This window comes from Dromiciops gliroides, chromosome 1, assembly GCF_019393635.1.
Source record: "Dromiciops gliroides isolate mDroGli1 chromosome 1, mDroGli1.pri, whole genome shotgun sequence".
NCBI classification, from domain to species: domain Eukaryota; kingdom Metazoa; phylum Chordata; class Mammalia; order Microbiotheria; family Microbiotheriidae; genus Dromiciops; species Dromiciops gliroides.
In genome coordinates this window covers 169,804,063-169,829,658 of record NC_057861.1, presented here as the reverse complement: position 1 = coordinate 169,829,658, position 25,596 = coordinate 169,804,063, and positions in this window count along the sequence as shown.

The window sequence follows — 25,596 nt, the reverse complement described above, 5'->3', positions numbered from 1 at the left end:
AACAAATTGAAAACACAAGTGAGATTAATAGAACTAGAAACAATGTATAAATCTCTGGGGTAAAAAGGCCCCAGGCACCACAAACCTGCCTCTAGCCCAGCTCTAAAGAACTCACCACAACCAGAAATCTGTAGCTCTAAGGAGAATTAACTTGCAGTCTCTTCTGTTTTTGTCTGAAGGTCAAACACTAGTAGCTACTCTAACTGTCACTATCTTCCTTCCCTGTCTCTCTCAGAACACTCTCCTCAGAAAAAAAGTAAAAAAAACTCTCCAACTACCTTTTTCTCTAGCTCCCTCTAAAACTGTAACTGTCTCTCTCACCAGAAGGGAAGGAGCGGTTCTTAGTCATGCTGAGTCTCCAATTGGCTCAGCACACCCACATGGGCTGTCCCCATTATAATCTGGCCAGGCCCATATGGAGGCTTAGTTACATAGTTTCAATAAATGTTCCCTGTGGTCAGAGTTCCTCTTGTTTGTTCAATTATCTCTCAAAGTACACACCCATCTTCTCTTAGGGTTTTCAAGCTTACATTTTTTTTTCAGTCTGACCATAATGAAGCAAACATAGGGTTATGAAAACCCCAAATCACAATTAATTCCTTACACTATCATTACCCACTAATCCACCTTCAACTCTAAATAAAAGCACCCCCTTGTAAAAAGTTTGTGTAGACGAATACAACATATGCAGATGTAGTAGAAGCAGTTTGGTATTGTGAAAAAAAAAAAAAAACAACTATGGAACTTGGAGGTGCCATAAGCTCTGCCATTGACTACTAGTGTAACCCTCTCCCTTTCATTTGACCACTTTCAGGCTGTTTCCTCCTTTGTAAAATGAGGGATTTAGCTCTATCTTGTTTCTAAATCTATGGTCTTATGAAGTCCAAGAAAGTATAAACCCCAAAGCTTAATTTGCTTTTTCTTCCCTGTTCTTACCAGGAATGTTTAACTTTTTGTTTCATGGATCCCCTTTGTGATCTAGTGAGGTTTATGGACCCATTTTAGAATATAGGTTTTAAAATACATTAGAGTGAAGAATATAGAGTTCTCATATAAGAAATAAAAGGATAAATAAAAGTAAATCATTTTGAGTATAAGTTAATCACTCAAGAATAATAAATGTATCAAAAAATGAATAGCATATCTGGGGGAATTTAAAGGTGGAAGAAAAGTTGATAGAAATCCTCAAAAAAAATTAGGGAAATATTTTAGAACAACCTTGATGACTGATCTTGAAAGATAAAAGGTACAACCTTTATACAAAGTTCATATGTCTCTAAAAGAAAAATTTTAAAATGTAAAATCTAAAGGTCAAACTGTAGGGGGGAGGATGCAAGAAAATTGCCCAGATTAATTAGAAACAAGGTGAAAAAAAGAATAGAATAAAAATGATGTAAATAGAAAGAAAACATAAGTATAGCTCATCAAGTAAATAGTTGCCAGTTTGCAAATTACATAAGTATGTATATGAATACATATGATATATTCATATATTAATAAATGAATATCACAAAATAGGACTAGACTACCATATCATACCAGTTATTTCTTCATTATGTTATAATTGGATAAATGATTTAAATATAAAATATCAAAACTATTTTAATAGAATTACTGGGAAGGAGGTACCTTTCAAAACTGGTTACTGAGAAAATTCATAATGAATCAATGGATAAGGAAATAATGGGATCTTAAAATTAGAGGTAGCAAGGATGCCAGAGTCTTAGAACTAGAAGGGACCTCAGAGATCATCTCTTTCTACTCCTTCATGTTACTGATAAAGACCTTAGGGACCAACAATAACAGGATCAATTTTATGTGCACGTGAGCGCGTGCATGTGTGTACACTCAGACAAGGTAGAACATACTAAGTGCCTCACAACTCTACTACTCCATACAACAAAGTCTACAAGAATCCATTGAAGAATGTTCAACCAGATGTTGACTAGAACCTATCTATAAAGTCTGGTGTGGCCACAATTCAAGTTGCTTTAATGGGATGGCAAGTATGCCTGCTGGCTAGATGGTGTAGTGAATAAGAGTGCTCAGCATGGAGTCAGAAAGACTCCTCTTCCTGAGTTCAAATTGTCAATAATATCTCAAACAGGACATGAAGAAACAGACACCACCACCACTACCACCACCAGAACAACATTTTTAAATTTATCAAGCCAAACTATAAATTTGTCTTGCTCTATTCATACTAAATAAATGAATAGGTCTTCAATTCATAGAATGAATTTTAAATACAGTACTTTGGACTACAACCACTCCATTTCCAAAAAATTCCTCATCATCCACACCATTCAATGCCATCTTCCACCTCTTCTTCATTAAGTAAAAAGAAATAAGAAGATTTTACATTGTATAGTTTATACTGTATCATATACCCAGGGTGACATCTAGCCTGAGTATACAGTATACATTAATAAGGGAATGGGAAAGAAAATGGAAGAAAATAAATCAAGGTCTGGTCTAGAAAGAGAAAGGTTATATTGTTTACATTGTTTTACAAAAATTTTTCTCATTTTGATGGGCAATGATTTAAAGAGTTATAAGAGATAATAAATAGGCAGAGCCAAGATGGCAGAGAGAAGCTAGGAAATTTCCTGAGCTTTCCTGTATTTCCCTCAAAAAGAACATTAAATCAAGCCTCTAAACAGATTCTGTAACTACAAAACCTACAAAAAGAGAGACACAATCCTCCTACTTGAGGTAATTTAGAAGACTTCAGGAAAGGTCTGTCTCCCCTGGGTGAAAGGGGAGGGTGGCTCAGCACTACTCAGCTCAGCTGGCAGCTTAGTGGGAATCTCAGCTCAGCACAAGGTGGATCGGTGGGCAGCTCAACACTGCCACAACTGACACAGCTGAGAATTGTGCAACTGAGACTGGGACAGCTGAGAGCAGTAAGAAGCTTGCAACAGTGAATCCTGTGCCCCACGAGCAGACTTCAACTTTATAAGTTTAAAAATAGGCTACAACATGAGCAAGAAACAAAAAAGGACTCTTACCATTGGGAACTTCTATGGTGAAAGGGAAGACCAAAACCCAATCTCAGATGAGTTTGTAAAAATACTCAAGTGGGAAGATCATCTTGTCTCAAGACCAAAAAGCCTTCCTTGAAGAGCTCAAAAGACTTTTAAAAACCAAATGATAAGAGGTAGAAGAAAAAATGGAAAAAGAAATGAGAGTTACACTGCAAAAAGAAGCACAAAAATTGACTGAGAAAAACAATTCCTTAAAAATACAATTGGCCAAATGAGAGAAAAAAAATGGCCAAATGGGAGGAAAAAATTGGCCAAATGGAAAGAGGCACAAAAGCTGACTGAGGAAAATAATGTCTTAAAAATTAAAATTGGGCAGTTGGAAGCTAATAACTCCATGAGACACCAAGAATCTGTCAAGCAGAATCAAAAGACTGAAAAAATAGAAGAAAATATGAAATACCTTATTGGAAAAACAACTGACCTGGAAAATAGATCCAGGAGAGATAATCTGAGAATTATTGGACTTCCTGAAAGTAATGATCAAGAAAAGAGTTTAGACACCATATTCCAGGAAATTATCAAGGAGAACTGTCCTGAAATTGTAGAATCAGAGGATAAAATCATCACTGAAAGAATCCACTGATCACCTCCTGAAAGAGACCCCAAAAGGAACACTTCAAGGAATATTGTAGCCAAACTACAGAATTATCAGGTGAAGGAGAAAATACTCCAAGCAGCCAGAAAGAAACCATTTAAATATCATGGAGACACAGTCAGGATTGCACAGGACCTGGCAGCTTCACCATTAAAGGAACACAGGGCTTGGAATATGATATTCAGGAAGGCAAAGGAGATTGTATTATGACCAATAACCAAGTACCTAGCAAAACTGTCCCTTCCCTTTCAAAGGAAAAGATGGACATTCAATGAAATAGGGGACTTCCAAGGCTTCCTGAAAAAAAGACCAGAACTGACCAGAAAATTTGATCTCCAAAAATAAGACTCAAGAGAACTATAAAGAGGTAAACAAGGTGGTGGGGGAGGTTGTTTAATGATGTTAAAACACTTGCATCACTATGAGGGAGGATAATACTTTTAACTCTTGGAATCTGTATCTCTCTTAAGGTATTTTTACTAAACTGACCTTGATGTGATGATATAAAGAAACTTAAGGGGAAGAATAAAAGAAGACTAGGAGGAGAAGAGGAAGGGGGAGGTGGAATGGGGTCAATTATATCATATGAAGAGGCACAAAAATAACCCATTATAATAGAGGGAAAGAAGGGAGGGGTGAGCATTGTTTCTACCTTACTCTCATCAGATTTGGTTCTGGGAAGAAATAAAATACAATCCCATTTTTATAAAGGAACTTAGCTTACTTTTTAAGGAAACAAAAGGGGAAGGGGAAAAGGGTGGTATTGATAGAGGGGAGGTGGGGAGGGGGAGGGAGAAGGGGGAAGAAAAAGAAGGGCAGCTGATAAAAGGGAGAACATATTGGGGGTGCCAGTGGTCAGAAGCAAAACATGGGTCAAGAGGAATAGGATGAAAGGAGGGGGAAAAAAAAGTACAACAAGGGGAAATGAGGATGGAGGGAAATAAACAGTTAGTCATCTTAACTGTGAAAGTGAATGGGATGAACTCTCCCATAAAATGGAAGCAAATAGAAGAGTGGATTAAAAATCAGAATCCTACAGTATGTTGTTTATGAGAAACACATTTGAAGCAGAAAGGTACACACAGAGTAAAGGTAAAAGGTTGAAACAAAATATATTATGCTTCAGCTGACATCAAAAAAGCAGGGGTAGCAATTCTTATCTCAGACAAAGCAAAACTACATCATGCTAAAAAGTACCATAGATAATGAAGTAATATCAATACTAAACATGTATGCACAAAGAGGTATAGCATCCAGATTCTTAGTGGAGAAGTTAAATGAGTTACAAGAGGAAATAGCAAAATTATACTAGTGGGGGATCTGAACCTTCCCCTCTCAGAATTAGATAAATCAAGCCACAAAATAAATAAGAAAGAAGTTAAAGATGTGAATAGAATATTAGAAAAGTTAGATATGAAAGATATCTGGAGAAAACTGAATGGGGATAGAGAGGAATATACCTTTTCCTCAGTGGTACATGTCACACACTCAAAAATTGACAATGTATTAGGGCACAAAAACCTCATTGTCAAATGTAGAAAGGCAGCAATAATAAATGTATCCTTCATAGATCATGATGCAATAAAAATCACATGTAATAAAGAGCCATGGAAAGGTAGACTGAAAATTAATTGGAAACTAAACAATCTGATCCTAAAGAATGAGTGGGTCAACAACAAATCATAGAAAAAATCAATAACTTCATCCATGAGAATTACAATAATGAGACAACATACGAAAAACTTATGGTATACAGCCAAAGCAGTGCTTAGGGGACATTTTATACCCCTAAATGCTTACATGAATAAAAAAGAGAAAGAGGAGATCAATGAATTGGGAATGCAACTAAAAAGCTAGAAAAAGAACAAATTAAAACCTCCAACTAAATACTAAATTAGAAATCCTGAAAATAAAAGGATAAATGAATAAAACTGAAAGCAAGAAAACTATGGAATTAATCAATAAAACTAAGAACTGATTTTATAAAAAAAAACAATAAAATAGATATGCCTTTGGTTAATTTGATTTAAAAAAAGAAAGAAGAAAACCAAATTACCAGTATCAAAAATGAAAGGGATGGAAAACAAAATAAAAATGAAAAAAAATGAAAAACAATATAAAAAAATGAAAGGGACGGGGCAGCTAGGTGGCAAAGTGGATAAAGCACTCATCCTGAATTCAGGAGGACCTGAGTTCAAATACGGCCTCACACACTTGACACTTACTAGCTTTGTGACCTTGGGCAAGTCACTTAACCCCAATTGCTTAAAAAAAATGAAATGGGTGATTTTGCCACCAATAAAGTGGAAATTAAAGCAATAATTAGGAGCTATTTTGCCCAACTATATGCCAATAAATTTTACAATCTAAATGAAATGGATTAATATTTACAAAAATACAAATTGCCCAGGTTATCTGAAGACCAAATAAAATCCTTAAATAGGCCAATTTTAGAAAAAAGAAATTGAACAAGTCATCAATGAACTCCCTAAGAAAGAATTTCCAGGGCCAGATGGGTTTACAAGTGAATTCTACCAAACATTTAGAGAACAATTAATTCCAATACTATACAAACTATTTGAAAAAATAGGCGAAGAAGGAGTTCTACCACATTCCTTTTATGACACAAATATGGTGTTTATACCTAAACTAAGCAGAGCCAAAAGAGAAATAGAAAATTACAGAACAATTTCCCTAATGAATATTGAAGTAAAAATCTTAAATAAGGTATTAGCAAGGAGATTACAGCAAGTGATCGATCACCAGGATAATACACTGTGACCAGGTGGGATTTATACCAGGAATGCAAGGCTGGTTGAACATTAGAAAAATTATTAATATAATCAACCACATCAATAACAAAACTAACTAAAATCATATGATTATCCCAATAGATGCAGAGAAAGCTTTTGACAAAATATAACACTCATTCCTATTAAAAACAATAGAAATCATAGGAATAGGTGGAGCTTTCCTTAAAATAATAAGCAGTATCTACCTAAAACCATCAGCAAACATTAAATGTAATGGCAATAAGTTAGAGGCATTCCCAATAAGATCAAGGGTGAAACAGGGATAACCATTATCACCTCTATTATTTTATATTGTACTTGAAATGTTAGCTATAGCAATAAGAGAAGAAAAAAGAATTAGAATAGGCATGGAGGAAACAAAAATTTCACTCTTTGAAGATGATATGATGATAACTTAGAGAATCCTAAAGAATTGATTAAAAATGCTTGAAACACAACTTTAACAAAGTTGGAGGATATAAAATAAACCCACATAAATCATCAGCATTTCTATACATGACCAAAAAAAGCTCAGCAGGAAGAGATAGAAAGAGAAATTCCATTTAAAGTAATGATAGACAATATAAAATACTTGTAAGTCTACCAACCAAGACAACTCTATGAACCAGGAACTCTATGAACACAATTACAAAACACTTCACACAAATGAAATAAGATCTATGTAATTGGAAAAATATCAATTGCTCATGGATAGGCTGAGCTAACATAATAAAAATTATAATTCTACCTAAATTAATTTACCTATTCAGTGCTATACCAATCAGACTACCTAAAACCTATTTTATATAGTTAGAAAAAATAATAACAAATTCATCTGGAAAACAAAAAGTCAAGAATATCAAGGGAACTAAAGAAAAACAAATGCACAGGAATGTGGGCTAGCCATACCAATTTTGAAGCTATACTATTGTGGAGCCTAAAATTCTAACTGTGATGTCTAAAACATCTAATGTGTGGTTACCTAAAATTAGAAGCTTAAGCACCAGTCTTTGGGCATTAAGCATTTATCAAAGTATATTAGGGGTTAGCAAAGAGAAACATGTGGATAAAGAGTAGAAGCCCTCTGCGGGCCTGCCCAGGCATGATCCCTACACACAGAACTCCAAGCTAATTGGCTGATAGCATTGATAGACAAGAACCACAGGCAGTAGACATAACTTCCTGATGCCAATCTGATCTTTGAAACCCCCTGGAGGTCAAAATGTCTTTCTCAGCAGGATGGTGGTGCTCTGATTCTCACACTATAAAGTGGCAGTCATCAAAACTATTTGGTACTGGCTAAGAAATAGAATGGTGGGTCAATGGAATAGGTTAGGCACAGGAGACACAGTAGTAAATGACTATAGTAATCTACTGTTTGATAAACCCAAAGACTCTAGCTTCTGGGATAGGAACTCAGTATTTGAGGAAAACTAGAACAGAGTATGGTAGAAACTAGGCGTAGACCAACATCTTACACCTTACACTTATAAAATAAGGTCAAAATGGGTTCTCAAGATCTAGACATAAAGGGTGATACCCTAGATAAATTAGGAGAGGAAGGAATAGTTTACCTCTCACATCTATGGAGAGGAAAACAATTTATGTCCAAACAAGAGATAGAGAATATTATGAAAGGTAAGATGGGAGACTTTGATTACATTAAATTAAAAGTCTTGGTACAAACAGAAGCAATGCAGCCAAAGTTAGAAGGGAGGCAGGAAATTGGGAAACAATTTTTACTTCTGATAAAGGCCTCATTTCTAAAACATATCAGGAGCTAAATGAAATTTATAAGAATGCAAGTCATTCCCCAATTGAGAAATGGTCAAAGGATATGAATAGGCAGTTTTCTGATGAAGAAGTCAAAACTATCTATTGCTATATGATAAAATGCTCTAAATCACTATTGATCAGAGAAATGCAAATTAAAACAACTCTGAAGTACCACCTCACCCCTATCAGATTGGCTAAGATGACAAAAAAAAAAAGAAATATAATAAATGTTGGTGAAGCTATGGAAAAATTGGAACACTAATGCATTGTTGATGGAGCTGTGAACTGATCCAACCATTCTGGAGAGCAATTTGGAACTATGCTCAAAGGGCTATGGGACTGTTCATACCCTTTGACACAGGGGTACCACTGCTAGGACTGTATCCCAAAGAGACCATAGAAAAGGGAAAAGGACTCATATGTACAAAAGTATTTATAGCAGCTCTCTTTGTGGTCGCAAAGAATTGGAAATCAAGGGAATGCCTATCAATAGGGGAATGGCTAAACAAGTTGTGGTATATGAATGTAATGGAATACTATTGTGCTGTAACAAATGAAGAGCAGGAGGAGTTCAGAGAAACCTGGAAGGACTTACATGAACTGATGCTGACTGACAGGAGCAGAACCAGGAGAACATTGTACACAGTAACAGCAACATTGTGTGATGAACAATGGCGATAGACTTGCCTCTTCTCTGCATTGCAAAGATACAAAACAGTTTCAAAGAACTCATGATAGAAAAAAGAACTTTGAATTATGAATGCAGATTGAACCATACCCTTTCTACTTTTGGACTGTTTATTTTTCCTTCTTTTTTGAGGTTTTCCCTTGTGCTCTGATTCTTCTTTCACAAGATGACTAATGTAGAAATATGTTTAATGTGATTGTACATATACAACCTATATCAGACTCCTTTCCATCTTGGGGAGGAGGGAGGCAAAGGAAGGTGGGGAAAAACTGGAACTAAAAATCATGTGAAAACAAATGTTGAAAACTATCCATATATGTAACTGGAAAATAATAAAATGCTTTTAAAAAAGAAAGATAATAAATATCCACTTGAGAATTTTTTCTTGAATTATTAAGCTATGGCTTGTAAATCAATATTTCTTTGGGAAAAGAATACTAGATCATTTTCAACTATACAAAGTACCATTTGGAGATGAGAAAAAATACATTAATTTTTTGGAATGGAAAAACATGTTGATGATAATAAAAATGTAAGTGATTATCAAATGATTGCGAAATCAAGGGGATACACCTTTCCTTTTTAATATATTTTGTTTTGAGAACTCTTACCAGTCAGTAATTCCACTGTAGTAACTTCCAGAAAAAATCTTAAGCAAATTACTGTCATGATTAAAACTGACAATGCATATAACTTTCCACTCTTAAAGTTCACAATTTTTTCATTAAGTATTTTTATTTCACTAAATATTTCCCAATTAAAAATTAAATGAAAAAAATAGTAGTCATTTGAAAATTTTTTTCCTATTTCTCCCCCTTCCTTCCTCTCCTCCCCCTCTGCCTAAGAAGGCAAGCAATTTGATTTTGATCATATGTGTGAATTCATGCAAAACATATTCCCTTATTAAAAGCCACGTTTCAAATGAAACCAAAAACAAAAAAATGAAAGCTTTAAAAAAATGATGCTTTACCATTTTTTTATCATGGAACCTTGAGAATTGTCTTGGATCATTGTCTTGATCAGAATAGCTAAGTTTTTCATAGTTGTTTCTTCTAGCACAATTGTATTTTATCACAATCATATACCACAACTTGTTTAGCCATTCCCCTAATGATGAGCATCCCCTCAATTTCCAATTCTTTGCCACTCCACAAATAGCTGTTATAAATAAGATTGTACAAATACTTCCTTTTAGGAAGTTTAGAGAGGATGGTTGGGAGAGCTCAGCTGAGTGATTCTCTACTCTGCCATCTTGGTTAGACCCCCAGAAGTTCCACTATTTTTTTAACAGAAAGGAATTAAATGTTTTAATCTCAGTCATCTGGAACTTGCATTCACCCTAGTGTTTGAGCTGAATTGTACACAACCTTTTTCAAAGAACTAAATCTCCTCTGTCACTTTAAAGTAGATTTTAAAATCAACCACAGTATTCTCAGCCTTATAAAGCAAATCATAACTTAAAAGAAGAATGTTTATTTATAATGATTTCTCTCTTTTAAATGTTCATTCACACAGGGAGAAGATAAAAACATAAATATAGCACTTTCTGATAATGCCAGGTAAATAACATGAAACACAATGTCAAATACCCTGGTAATGCCTAAATATAACCTTATATATTTTGGATCAAATATGTTTATGATAGAGTTTCCTACTTCTATACATATAATCTCCATTCTCCAAAACTAAATTCAAAGATGAGTATAAAGTATAGGAAATGCAATGCATTCTCAGTCTGTCCTTATTCTAGTCAAATTTGAGTATATGATTTCTGCTAGGGTAAATTGTAAAGGTCTATGAGCAAAACACCTTTAGTTCAGGAATCATTGGCCACCTGTTCAATTCTCAGCATTATAAGATATTTGCCAATCTTCAGGAAGATGTGTTGCTGAGCCACATATCCATGAAATGTAGTGTGGTATATAAATGAAAGCATTGAATTGAGACCCAGAAAATCCTCAGTTGAACCACCTACTAGTGATCTTGGGCAAGTGACCTTATGTCTCTGTGCTTCAGTTTCCTCAACAATAATTTATAATGATTCATGTGCCCTTAATTGGGTCTAATGTTAACCATCTTAAGGATGGGGTTTGGGGAGGGAAGGGGAAAAAAGAAATTTACATGACAATTTTGTTATAGATTTGAAAGGAATAACAAGTTGTGCAGAGTAGATTTCCAATTTAATGTGCAATCATATTTTTATTATATTATGTTATGGAAATGCTTATTTTATTTCATAAATTACAAATAAATTTATTAAGGTTGACTACATGAACTCTAAGAACCTTTCAAAATTCTAAATCCTACTTAGTAGAAGGAGTCAGTTTTTGGAATCAGAAGACCTCAGTTTGATTCCTGGCTCAACTATATTCTGTCTACCTATATCCCTGAAAGACATTAGGTAATTTATTTAACCTCTTTGTGCCTCCATTTCTCTCATAGCTAAAATAAAATAAAGGGTTTGATTAAATAATTTTATTTGGCTTTTTAGAATACTATTATGATAGAGCTCTAAATTAAATAGCTTTATAAAACCACATTGACATCTTTAGCACTTATCATGTCATAGTAAACATTTTATGAACATGCAGATTTTTTTAGGAAAGTAGTGTTCAATGACATCAAATGTTGTGTTAGGATGAGGCAGTTTATCAATTTCATCAACATCATCCATAATAACTGACATTAATAAAGCACTTTCAGGTTTATGAAGTATTTTACATATATTTCATGATGCTCACCACAATCCTGTGAGGCAAACATTACCTTTAATACTGTTTTCATTTTACAGATGAGGAAACCGAAGCTGAGATTAAGTAAATTGGCCAAGTTTACATAGTTCTAGTAATAATTTAAGGGCTGGAGTAGCTAGATGATGCAGAGGATAGAACACTGGCCCTGAAGTCAGGAGGACCTGAGTTCAAATGTGACCTCAGACACTTAACACTTCCTAGCTGTGTGACCCTGGGCAAGTCACTTAACCCCAACTGCCTCACAAAAAAAGAAAGAAAATAATTTAAGGACAACTAGGTGGCACAGTAGATACAATTCCAGGCCTGGAGTCAGGGAGATTCATCTTCCTGAGTTCAAATCTGGCTTCTTCAGACACTTACTAGCTGTTTGACCCTGTGCAAGCCACTTAACCCTGTTTGCTTCAGTTTCCTCATCTATAAAATGAACTGGAGAAGGAAATGGCCAACCACTCTAGCATTTTTGCCAAGAAAACCCCAAATGGAGTCATGAAAAGTTAGACATGAGTGAAAAATGACTGAAACACATATATATATATATATGTGTGTGTGTGTGTGTGTGTGTGTGTGTGTGTAGATATATACGTACATTATGATAGTATCTGTAAGGAATTAATTGTAATTTGGGGTTTTCATAACCCTATCTTTGCTTCATTATGGTCAGACTGAAAAAATCAAAGCTTAGAAGCCTGGGGGAAGATGGGTGTGTACTTTGGGAGATAATTGAACAAACAAGAGGAACTCTGACCACAGGGAACATTCATTGAAACTAAATAACTACCCTTTCTCTAATAGCTTTCCCATGCCCATGTGGGTCTGACTAGATTATTATTTTTTTGGGGGGGGAGGGAAGGCAATTGGGGTTGAGTGACTTGTCCAGATTCACACAGCTAGTAAGTGTCAAGGATCTGAGGTCGGATTTGAACTCAGGTCCTCCTAAATCCAGGGCTGGTGCTCTATCCATTGTGCCCTGGTCTGGCTAGATTATAATGGGGACAGCCCATATGGGTGTGCTGAGCCAATTGGAGACTCAGCATGGCTAAGAACCACCCCTCCCCTTCCTGTGGAAAAGTAAGTTAGAGATACAGTTGAGATTTGGTTAGTGGGTATGAGAAAAAGTTAAAAGGTAGTTAGAGAAGGTTCTGAGAGAAATGGGGAAGGAAGGCAGACATTTAGAGGAGCTGCTGGTATTTCGACCTTCAGACAAAAACAGAAGAGACTACACAGCTGATTCTTAAAGCTACAGATTTTGGGTGTTGGTAGTTTCTGTTTTGTTTTTGAGGCAAAAGTAGCTCTTTGGAGCTACCTCGGCTGGAGGCAGGTTCAGGTGCCTGGGGCCTTTTACCCCAGAGATTTGTACATTGTTTCTAGTTCTATTAATCTCACTTGTGTGATTCAGATATTGTTTTAAACTTGTTCCCATTAACAAACCTGTTTTGTTTTTGTTTTGTTTTTTTTTAGTGAAGCAATTGGGGTTAAGTGATTTGCCCAGGGTCAGACAGCTAGTAAGTGTTAAGTGTCTGAGGCCGGTCAGGTACTCCTGACTCCAGGGCTGGTGCTCTATCCACTGTGCCACCTAGCTGCCCCCAACCTGTTTTGTTTTTGAAAGAGGCTATTTTTTTTCTCACCCAATATTAAGGCAAGACACCCAATTAACTCTTCCCATACTAAATTTGACCCTTACATATCTATTTAAATTTGCTATTTCCATTTCCACTATCAATCTTTTTAAGGTATAAAAATATAAACAAAGAAATGAATAAATGAAAATATTGATTTATTTTTATCTCTTTTGTAATCTGAGAAGGAAGGGAAACTGTATCTCTTTTGATACACATTTCCTATCAAAATAAAAGCACAGCAAAAGAGGCCAATTCAAAGCCATATACTCTGGTACAGTGAATATAACACTGGGCCTTTAGTCAGGAAAAAATGAATTTAAATCTAACCTTAGCCATTTACTAGTTAGGTGGCCCTGGACAAGTCATTTAACTTTTGTTTGCCTCAGTTTCCTAAACTATAAAATGGGGATCATACCATCTATTTCCTAGGGTCATTATGAGGATCAAATGAGATAATGTTTGTAAAACACATTTCTGGCACATAGTAGGCAATTAAGTAATGCTTAGTCCCTTCCCCTGTATGATAAAAGCCTTCTCTTTCTCTGACATATATCATACTCTTCCTTCTCTGTCCTTCAATATTTTTTTCTTCTGTATTCCAGTTTTCATACTTTATTACTTCCTATCATATCATGTCATGTTGTAAGTCCCCTAAGACAGCATACAATCTTTGAAGGCAAAAACCATATCTTTTTGTCCTTCTGTATCCTTCACATTGTGAGCTATTCTTATTTTTTACCAGACCTATAATTTCATCCACATACAGAACTCTCAGTGTGTCAACCCTCTTCACTGATACAAATTGGCTCCTAATCTTCCTGAATTGGCTGAGGCATTGAGATATTAAGTGACTTTCTCAAGTTCACATGGAAAGTACTTATCAAAGGCAGGAATACTGCTCACACTTTCCTGACTCCAAAGTCAGCTCTCTATATACTACACCATGGAAACTCCTTCTGTAGGTATTTAGTATACATGAATGTTATATTAATCTTTCTTTTAACAAAGACTGAACATAACTCTATCGAACACTTGATCGACAGTTTTGAATATTTGTGTTGGTCAAAAAATACATTGTTCGACAGGCAGCAAATCCTTCTCTGAATTTAATGCTCATGCAACAGACATGCAGATGACAGCTTAGTTTTCACCCAAAACCTTTCCAGTTTTATCAAATCAGAGAGTGCATTACACTAGCAGGGCCTTTGGGAACTCCATGTTAACTCTATGTGATGTTCCAGTATGGTGAGGGATTTTGAGTAGAACTTTATTCTGCAAAGTAGAGATGATAATATTTATGAGGAAAGCATTTTGTAAGTCAAAAAGTATTATATCAATGTGTTTTATTCTTGGTGTGATTGGTGAGCTTTGTGCAAACTACCTAAATATTGAATTTATAAGAATATAATTGTATCTTCAATAATAAATATGTGCCAATGAACCTTTAAAATCAGAACCTGCATGACCTATACTATTCAATTCATTGCTATGGACAGTAAGGGATAGTAAGGAATGCCCAAGCATTCCCATCTTAAAACAAAGTTTTGCTAAGGATTTGGAAAGAAGAAGCAGAAAAAAACAGGGGTACCTGGTGTTTACAGATACAGGATAGTTGAGCAGGGATTGGAGCCAGCTGTCTCTCTTACATCTGGCAGCTAAAAGTAGTACATTGCTATGCATAATAAGGGGAAGATAGTGATTTTTGGCCCTAGAAGACCAATGGGTAGAAGTTGCAGGAAGACCAATTCAGGTTTAATGTATACAAAACTTTATACAATGTTGTCCAAAAGTGGAATGAACTACTTTGCCAGTAGAGGGTTCCTTGCCACTTGACATCTTTAGTCAGTGACTAGGAGAGCACTGATCAAGAATCATATAGAGGATAAATCTGATTCATGTATGTATCAGACTAGATAGCCTTTGAAGTCTCTTTTGAAATCCTGAGATTCTATGATTCTATGAATCTGGGGATCTGTAGCTACTCAGTGAAGTAATGGAACCCAGCCTTTAATCTTTGCAACAAGGCAATCTGCTTCTGTCTTTGTCTGCAAGTGACAGTAACCCTGTTGTTTTTTAGGTAAAAACCTGGCCTTCTAGAGATTTGCTCAGCTTTTATGAAGGCATCTCTCATTGACAACCACTCATAAATAACACTCATTTTTCACCATGATCAAAAAAGTTCAAAAGGTGATGTCTACTGCCTCCCCCCACCTCAACAACTCATTTCGCTATTTTTTTTATCTGAAAATGTATGGAGGTACCTGGTTTGCTTCATGTTTGAGACTTTCAGGGTGTGTATATGTGTATGCGCACACACACACACACACACACACACACACACATACACACACATATATATATACAGAGATGGGTGTGTGTGTATATTTGTGTGTGTTATATGCCTCAATATGTAAATGGATAAAATACCAGAGAGAGAGGGAGAAAGAGAGAGAGAGAGAGAGAGAGAGAGAGAGAGAGAGAGAGAGAGAGAGAGAGAGAGAGAATGAGAGAAGAAAAGAAAAAGAAAAACTAAAAGAAGGGGGGGAATCCCTGTTTCAAATAATGAGCATGTGCACCTTTTTGCCTCAGGCCTTCATACACAATTTAGCCAGGAAGCCAGGGCAGATCATGATTTAGCTTTTGACATCTCCTGCCTTCAGGCCAGGAGAGACTAATACAGATTTCTGACTCTGAGCACACCACAGGAAAAAAAAAGTGAAAGAGAGAGAGAGAGGCCTTTTATTGACTAAATGATAAAGAGGTTTGTAATGATAAATAACAGTCATTTTATTGTGGAATTCCCCAGAAAAGATGCATTCTGCAGTGTCTGAAGGAGCCTAAAAGCTGAGTTTGGTTCCCCATGGATCAGAACCTGTTAAACTCCAATTTTTACAGACGGGGATAGAGGTCACAAATTGCAGGGGACCTCGTCTATTAAAACTCTGTACCCACAGTACATAATCATTGTTGTATGCTGGATTTTTAACTCCAGAACTACCTGAGTAATGCTTCAGTGATTGTTCAATGTGCATCTACATGTGTGCACTTATATGGCTGTGTGTGCCCATGTTATTCTCCTCTTTCCCCTAAATGCTGTTTCTGATACTATGTGGCTGTAGCTGAACTCAGGCTGCTTGAGGAATCACTGCCAGTTTTGATCGATAGTTTAATTGTAAACTTTGGGAGCAATAATGGATAATTTGACTTGAACTGTCCATTATGAACAGTTTTGTTGAGGAGGGAGCTTTCAAATTAAACATGAGTTGAGTCCCATTATTACATTTGTACATCTCACCTAGAATTAAATAAATTCCCTTTTACAAATGCTCCTTCCTTGACATTGTATGGTACTCAATAAACATAGGCCCAGGCAGAAAAATAAAGAGGAGGAATATATATATATACACACACACACACATACATACACACAGTAAACATATCTAATACATATATACACATGCTATATATACACACAAACATATGTATCGTGTAAATATATGTGTGTCTAGATATATGTCTACATATTTATACATGCACATACATATATAAATTCAAGAAAGATATACAAATATATAAGTTCAAGAAAGCTACATGACTATATATACATATATGTGTATATATATATATATATATATATTCATGTCGCTTTCTTGAACTTATAGCTATTTACTTGTCTACATGTTCTGAAAGGTTTTTTTTCCTTTTGCTATAACCTAGAGAATTCCTTCAAGTATTCTACTTGAAGAATGAAGAATCCAAAGTAGGTGAATTACTTCCCATGGGAGGATTTTTAAGAGTACTGAAATTGGATGAAATTAAGAAAAGTAGAATTTAGACTAGATATAGGAGACAGTCCTTAAAACAGCAGTGAAATTGGCTAACTGTGGAATAGTCATCTCACGGAAGTATAGGAAAGCATTTGGGGACCATTTTTAAAATTGGAGTAGTTGTTACACTACCAGGAAGAATACACTATAAGGAGTAATCAGAAATTGGCAAGGGAGTTACTTTATAGGATAATTAGTTTTTTAAAGCATGAGCCCCAAACCACAGTTTTCCTGCACCTTTAAGAAACTTTGGCACACTGGAATAGACAGACCTTGTGTTTGTATAACATACCACCCAATTCTGAATGATTTTCTTAGGAAAACTCTTCACTTTTGTCCTAGAGACAAAAATACCTGGACAAAATATTCTGCTAGTGAAATAAGTAGGTAACTCCAGACCCTGACAAACTATGTCTTAAGGTTTTTTCCTAAAAATATTCTCAACATGTGATTCAAATACACTACCTGTGTATTTTTGTGTTCTTGTCTTCATCACAAAAGAGGGATCCCTTTAAACTCCTGCAAATACCCTGTGTGGAGGGGGAAAGACTCAATATTCCAGTATTCCTATGTTTTATTTTTTAATAGTATGATCTTCATACTTTTGTTGACCCACCAGAATGTATCATGCATACAAAGGACATAGCACTGTGGACATTAGCTTAAATAACACTTATACAGCACTCCCTATAGAGTCATTCCCCTAAGAAGGCATTCACACTCACTCCTTGGGGTCCCCAAAAGTCATAGCAGTCAACTTCTTATTAGAACTCTAGAGACAATCCTGAGAAGTCACACACTACTTCCCATTAGCAGTTGATCAATTTAGGAAAAAAAAGGATTTACTAAGAAAGTATGGTAAGAACAGTTAATATTAAATGTTACACCCAAACTAGTGACACACTCTCCCCTTGTACTCAAGATCACTTGGTAAAGTGACCTCAACCTTAAAGTATAATTGTAGTAAGATGCCTATGTAAAGAATACATATGGCAAAGATACCTTCTGACTCTTGGATCTTGAAGTCGATTTCTCCTTTTGTAGAGTCCTCATAAAAGTCCATTTAGGTATCCAGGTCAAACAATCCAGCTGGCCCCTGAGTATCTATGTCTCTGTTAAATGTATTGCCAACACTCCTCTCTACCATAAAACATCTCATTCCCTCAATATATTGCTATTTTCAGGCGATAATCTTTTCACGTTTGTCTACAGATGTTTACTCTGACTTTGGCCACTACTCCTTCAATGACCATGGCTACAACCTCAAGTCACTTATGAGACCTTTGAAACTTCTGAATTCACAGTTGCCTGAGCATTCCTATCTTAAAACAAAGTTTTGCCAAGGATTTGGAAAGAATAAGCACAAAAAGAAACAGAGGTACCTGGTGTTTACAGATACAGGATAGTTGAGCAGGGAATGGAGCCAGCTATCCCTCTTACATCTGGCAGCTAAAAGTAGTACTGATTCACTTTCTACCAAGTATGAATGTGACCAAGACATGGCCAGGTGGCATAATTTATATTCAAACTTGGTTTTAGTGGGGGCAGCTAGGTAGCACTGGCCTTGGATTCAGGAGGACCTGAGTTCAAATCTGGCCTCAGACACTTGACACTTACCATCTGTGTGAACCTGGGCAAGTCACTTACCCTGGGCAAGTCACTTAACCCTTATTGCACCGCCCCCCCAAAAAACAAACAAAAAACCCCAAAACAAACTTGGTTTCAGTTCAGCAACTCCTCATTTATCAGTTCTTTTGACTCTTCAGCCAATTAAAGGCCCTTTTCCTCCCATAATACAGCATCATTCAGTTAGGCATTGCTGGAAACAGGTTCTAAAGTTCTGCATTTTGGTCTGGAACTCAGCTAAAAATATCTGCCCATGCAAATGGTGGTTGATTAATTGATACTCTTTATAACCAGAAGGAAAGGCAAATCTGAGCATGTTCCCTCTGTTATTCTTAAATGGTACATCAAACAGGCTTGGCTATCCATGTATTTCATGTGACTAAGATGCTAATAAATCACTGTTATTTAACATTCTAGTCCCATCCACAAAACATGACGAGTAATGCTAACAAGACTACCATAGTCAAGGGAAACCAGTTAGCTTGGCTATGAATTCATGATTTTGCTGACCTCACCAAAATAGTGGAGCTGGCTGGTATGTAGAAACTGAGGCAGAAAAAAGACCAACAAAAGTACATGCAGGAGCTCTTCATAAAATCTTATGATGTCTAACATTTCATTCCTGGAGAGGCATGTAAGTATCCTTCCATCCAGCTCTTCCTGCAATCTTTTCCACAATTCAAGAAAAATATCCCATACCACACATGTGAATCTAGGGCCAAATTGTTGTCTATGAACTTCATTCTCTGATGTTTTCTTACTGTACTATAGGGACATGGCCAATTCAAGCCCATAGCTATAGAATTACCAATATCACCATCTCCCATCACTGGGCCTTTGAAATGAAAATAAAATGAATGCCATAGAAGCTGGCATTTTCAGATCACCAATATGGCTAGTGTACAAAATGCCCTTGCAAGAAATACAGAGGCTTTTTGTGGAAATCTTATTTTGTTAGTGGCTTTTATTACAATGAGAAAAAGAAGCAAATAGTTTCCCATCTAATCATTCTAGCTTTGGGGTCTACAAGTATGATCAGTACTACGGAAGGCCTTCGTTTTAGTCTTATTCCATGTTCTATGACTTTTCTTTCTCCTATTGACTTTAAACTGAAATGAATTGTTATAATAACATTTTGATTCATTCATTCTGATATCAGAAAACAGAATCAATATAGAACACAAAAATCATACCTCAAGATTACAGATATAGTAATAATAGGAGACTGCCACAATTTAAACATGTGCCAGAAGCCTATCTTTGCAAAGAGAAGAGTATCTGACTCATTTTTGACTGATCTTACTAGTAGTTTCATCATAATGACTGAAACTAATTTTCTGGAATTAATTCTGACCAAGAAAAAAATTACGGGACAATGTGGAATAATACCATTAGTAACATCATCAATAACAACTGTTTCAATTTCTAGGTTTGTTTACAAAAGCAGTTTTCAAAGTTCTTTCACAGATATCATCTCATTCAGACCCTATAATCACTGACACTGTAGAATAGGAAAGGGATTACAGAATGATATAAATGTCTCTAGGGTTTTCTGTAGTAAAGGAGAGAAACATTGGTTATAGTCAAAACATGTGACCCAGATTTGAAGAAAATAGTGGACAGAGACTCTAAAGGAGAGTAAGAGTGTTTAGGGCATGTTTCTAAAGATTGAAGGCTCTGAATGTGTAAGTTAATGTTTAAGCCTTGTCATATAGCTAGAAAGTATCTGAGAGAGGATTCAAACTCAGATCTCTTTTACTCCATTTCAGTGTGCAAACTGTCTCTCATTCTAAAGATAATGAATGAATTCTTTGTAAAAGTGTGTTCAAAGCTAGAGGTTGTTGTTTGTCTTTTGTTCTTGAAGAGGACCATGACATCAGGAGGTGATGTCATAATTTGCAATGAATTGGATTTAAGCATAGAAGGGCTGTGCAGTCATCAGACTCACTCTCTCCTCCAGAGCTATCTGCATCCACTGGCAAGATATACATCAGGATGACTAGAGATGGCCCCAGATATTTGAGGCAATCAGGGTTAAGTGACTTGCCCAGGGTCACACAACTAGTGTCAAGTGTCTGAGGCCAGATTTGAACTCATGTTCTCCTGACTCCAGGCACAGTACTCTATCCACTGAACCAGAACTTAAATTTTATAGTGTTAATAAATAATAAGAGGACAGAACCACTGCCCTACCATTTTGCTTCCATCTTCTCCCAAGAAGAACAATATTCAGATCAGAAAAGATAAACGAAATATTGCTAAGAAGAAAATTAGTTTCAAGATAGAAGAGATATAGTAAAAGAGCACTAGACATTTTAGCCAAGTTCAAGTCTCCAGATCCTGGAGATTCATTAGGTCTTAGCACGGGGCAGCTAGGTGGTGCAGTGGATAGAGCACCGGCCCTGGAGTCAGGAGTACCTGAGTTCAAATCCAGCCTCAGACACTTAACACTTACTAGCTGTGTGACCCTGGGCAAGTCACTTAACCCCAATTGCCTCACTAAAATAAATAAATAAATAAATAAGTAAATAAATAAATAAATAAATAAATAGGTCTCAGCACAATGAAAATACTTTAAGATGTGATTGTAAAACCACTGTCAGTTGGCTTTGAGAAATAATGGAGAATAGGAGATGAGTAAATGGATGTTTTACATAGGGGAAAGAAAGAACAAATGCCAGAAATTGCAGACTGGTAAACTTGACATTGGTCCCTGGAAAAATTCTAAAAGAGATTATTAAACAGATGGCTTGTGAACCCATGGAAAAGGAAGCAGTGATAACTAGGAGCCAGAACTCAGAATAAATCAAGCCAAACTAATCTTATTTCCTATTTTTTTTTTCTGTTAGGGTTACCAGACTGATAAAACAGAGGAATTCCATAGATAGAGTATCTTAATTTCATCAAGACATTTGACAACGTCTCTCAATATCCTTGTGAACAAGATGAAAGGCATGTGGGCTTGATTCAGTACAGTGAAATTAATTTGCAACTATTTGAACAATCCTACTGAAAACACAGCGAGACTTCTGTCATGCTGTAAGGTCCTGTCCTTAGCCCTGCTCAGTTTGCAATTCTGCAAATGATTCAGATAAAGACGTGGATGGCATACTTATCAAATCTGCAGATGACCCAAAGCTAGTAGGGATAGTTAATACTGGGTGACAGACAGGTTTCCAAATGATCTTGATAAGCAAGAATGATGGACCTAAATAGAGAAAATCAAATGAAGCCAGGATGAATATAATGTCCTACATTTAGGCTAAGACAAATCCATTACACAATTTTGGAATGTAAGAGATTTGGCTTAAGAGCATTCTATTTGGGGAAGGGTAGAAGGGTGGTGAGGAACTCAGCATTCTGTGAACCATGAATTTAAATGAGTAAAGAGAAGAATATAGCTGTCAATTTTTTTTAAATGAATATATCCTCATTTTCTCATCTGGGTTTGTTTATATCTGGAATATTTTGTCCAGTGCTAGGCATTGCAGAGATATCAAAAGAGATATAATAGTCCTTGAGTATAACTAGAAGATGGTACTTAGGGTGCTGAAGGATCAGAAACCCATGTCAAATGAAGAATAAGAATATTTGGTCTGAAGCAGGGGAGAACTTGTAGTAAATGAGGGATGATTACTGTTTTGGGAGGGCCATAATGTTCCAGAGATCAGAATAAGCAACAACGGGTGGAAGCTATCAATAACACTAGCTAGCATTTACATATTGTTTTTAAGTTGGTGAAGTGCTTAACAAATAGTTTCTCTCTTTAATAACCTTGGAACAGCTTTTAAATTTTGAGACAAGATTTGAACTTCAAGTTAGCTTGAGTGTAACCTTCCTCATAAAACTTTTCAGTATCCCACATCAGCTAGTTAACTCTCTCTCAAATCAATATTGTATTCATTGTTTAAGTTATTCAATCATTAACGGGTGTTTCTTCTTGAGAATATAAGCTTCTCGAAGACAAGGATCATTCCATTTTTTCCTTGATATCCCCAGAACTTAGCATAGTGCTTGTGCATTGTTAAATACTTAATAAATGCTTATTGATTGAATGATAGATTGGGGCTAATGTCTGAATAATTGTGTTGTTCACTAGATCTCATCTGTTTTACCTGATTTTAATGAAATGCAAAATCATTACTAATATAATTCATCTGAAAATGAATAAAGACATAAAACAATTTCTATATACAAAAACATATATCATCTTGGTAAAATAATGTAGCATATGAGGCAGCATATGATAGAGGAGATAGATCATTTCACTTAAAGGTGAGAAGCCCTGGGTTCAAGGCTCATCTCTGATGTTTACCAAGTCTTATTGATTCTACTTCTACATTTCTTTCATCTATCCATTTCTTTATACTCACACAACAATCAACTTACTTACAGTCTCTTTGATTGTCACCTGAATTATTGTAGTAGCTTTATGATCTTTGTTCCATGATCCCCAGAGCAAGTCCCTTTTCCCTCTTAGCAATAATCCAAACTTTTCTTGTTTGTATTATTTTCCTCCCATTAGAATTTAAGCTCCCTGAGAGCAAGGACTGTCTTTGCTTCCATTTGTATTTCTAGAATTTAGCATAATACTTCACGCATAGTAAGCATTTAATGGGAGGGGGAGAAAAAGGGGGAAAAAGAAAATTATATGATAACTTCATTATATATTTAAAAGCAATAACATGTTGTCCATAATAGATTTGCAGTTTCATGCAAAATCATCTTTTTTCTATTCTGCTGTGTTATGGAAATTGTGTCATTTCTTAAGTTTAGAGAAAAATAAATACATTTTTTAAAAAAGGAAGCACTTAATCTATATTTGCTGATTCACTCTCTATCAGTGTATCAACTGTAGTACTTAGTTGCCTAGATAGATAGATAGATAGACAGACAGATAGATAGATAGATAGATAGATAGATAGATAGATAGATAGATAGATAGATAGATAGATAGATAGAGTTATAGGTATATGTATAAGTATAGGTACAGGTACAAGTACAGAGATAGAGATAGAAGCAATCAGCCCCCAATGCCAAATGCTCGTGTCCAAGACAGCTTGATAAGCCAACTTCAATATGAATAGAGAAATACTGGAGTTTTATCCCTTCCTAAATAGGCCAGCTGCCTCTGGCAATATTGTATGAGAGCAAAGGATAGTTGGGATGGACTAAGGTAACAGAATTAGAATCAGCTTGTTTTACAGTTTACATATAGATCACTCAATTTCCACTTAACAAATCAAGGTCTGCTCCCAGCTCTGGGGTAAAAAGCAGAAAAAAACTAATCCCTTTTCTATATTGGAGCCTTTCAATACTTAGAGATAGAAATTGTTACACTTTATAGTCTTTTCTTCTCCAACTCAAACAACACTTGGTTCTTCAAATTAGCACAGAATATAGTTTGAACTGCTCTTGCCATTCTAATCACTCTTCTTTGGACATACTCTAGTTTATTTATAACTTTCCTGAGGTCTAGCACCCAACATTGATGCCCCTTGATCTTTATTTGTCACTTCGTTTTCCTTTCAAGGGAATTTTTCTATTCTTGTTTATTATAGGTATCTGTCTTATCCCTTACTAGATTGTCAGTTCCATGAGGGTAGAGGCTACGGCTTAGCTTTATTCTGTACCTCCCCAAGAACAAAACCGTTCACTGCATGTAGCAAATGTTTAGTAAAAGTTTGCTGAATTAAAAAAAAAATTAGGTTTGATCCTAATAGCCTTTGCCCTCCCTCTCCTTCATAGGCATTTGATTTGTCTGCAACAAGAAATTCAAAGTGGATGGATTGTTCTTTATGTTGTTATTCACAAATATTTACTTGTTATTGCAATAAACTATGGCAATAAGTTATTTGCCATTTACTAAAGTTTGACAGTGCTAGAGAAATTTTTAACTTGACCTGACACACAGGCAGATGACCATACAGTTTTTTTTTCCCTAAATAATACCCAGGAGCCCAGGACCACTTTTTTCCCCTGAATAAAGAACCCTCCAGGAATTTAAGATGAAGTACCATTACTGACAAGATGTAACCACTTTATTGGGATTTTATGAAACATATTGTATTAAAAATGCATGTGAGATTGGTATGTTCCTGAGCATTCCCATGTCCTTGTTGATCCCTAACATGACAACAAATTAAAGTGCTTACCACAGAGATGCCTATTAAAACAAGAGAAAACAAAAGCAACCTCTTGCATGGCCTACTTACTCTGGTGACTGACAGGCAGCTCAATCTATTAAATTGTGTCTTGTGGTCATAAGTCCTCAACTTGTACCCAGCAAATAGGGAGAAGTGCCATCTCAGAAACCAAGCAATAGAGCTTTGTGGATAAGTATGTAATCGTTTTTGTTTGTTTCTTTTATACTTCCTTCTTGGAAAACAAAATAACAGAAATTTCTTACCCTTGAACAACAGCCAAAAAACGAAAACCAAACTGGGGATAAAAAAGCCAGGTATTTATATTTAAAAGTTTGTGAGTACTGTCTATATTTTTTGCATTCTATTTGTTTTTTGCTAACATATAAATTACTAGTTATGTTATTAAGAGCTTTCACAGAGACATTAGATATCATGTAATCTTATCTTTAATTTTACAGTTGAGGTTAAGGAACTTCAGCTTGGACCCACTGAAACACTCCCCTAGTTTCTAGCTAGAGCTCTTCTCCCTTTTTTTCTGTTGAATTTACCACATAGCTGTCATGGAAAGTATATAATCTCAATTAACATCAGGTTACTAACTTGTTTATATTGCATAAAGAGAATTCTCCAATGTTCCCTGAATTAGTGTATTCTCCATTCAAAAAGGGCAACTTTCTTCCAATTAGATATGTTGTTTACTCTCTTCATCATGGTAAGCTATATTCAA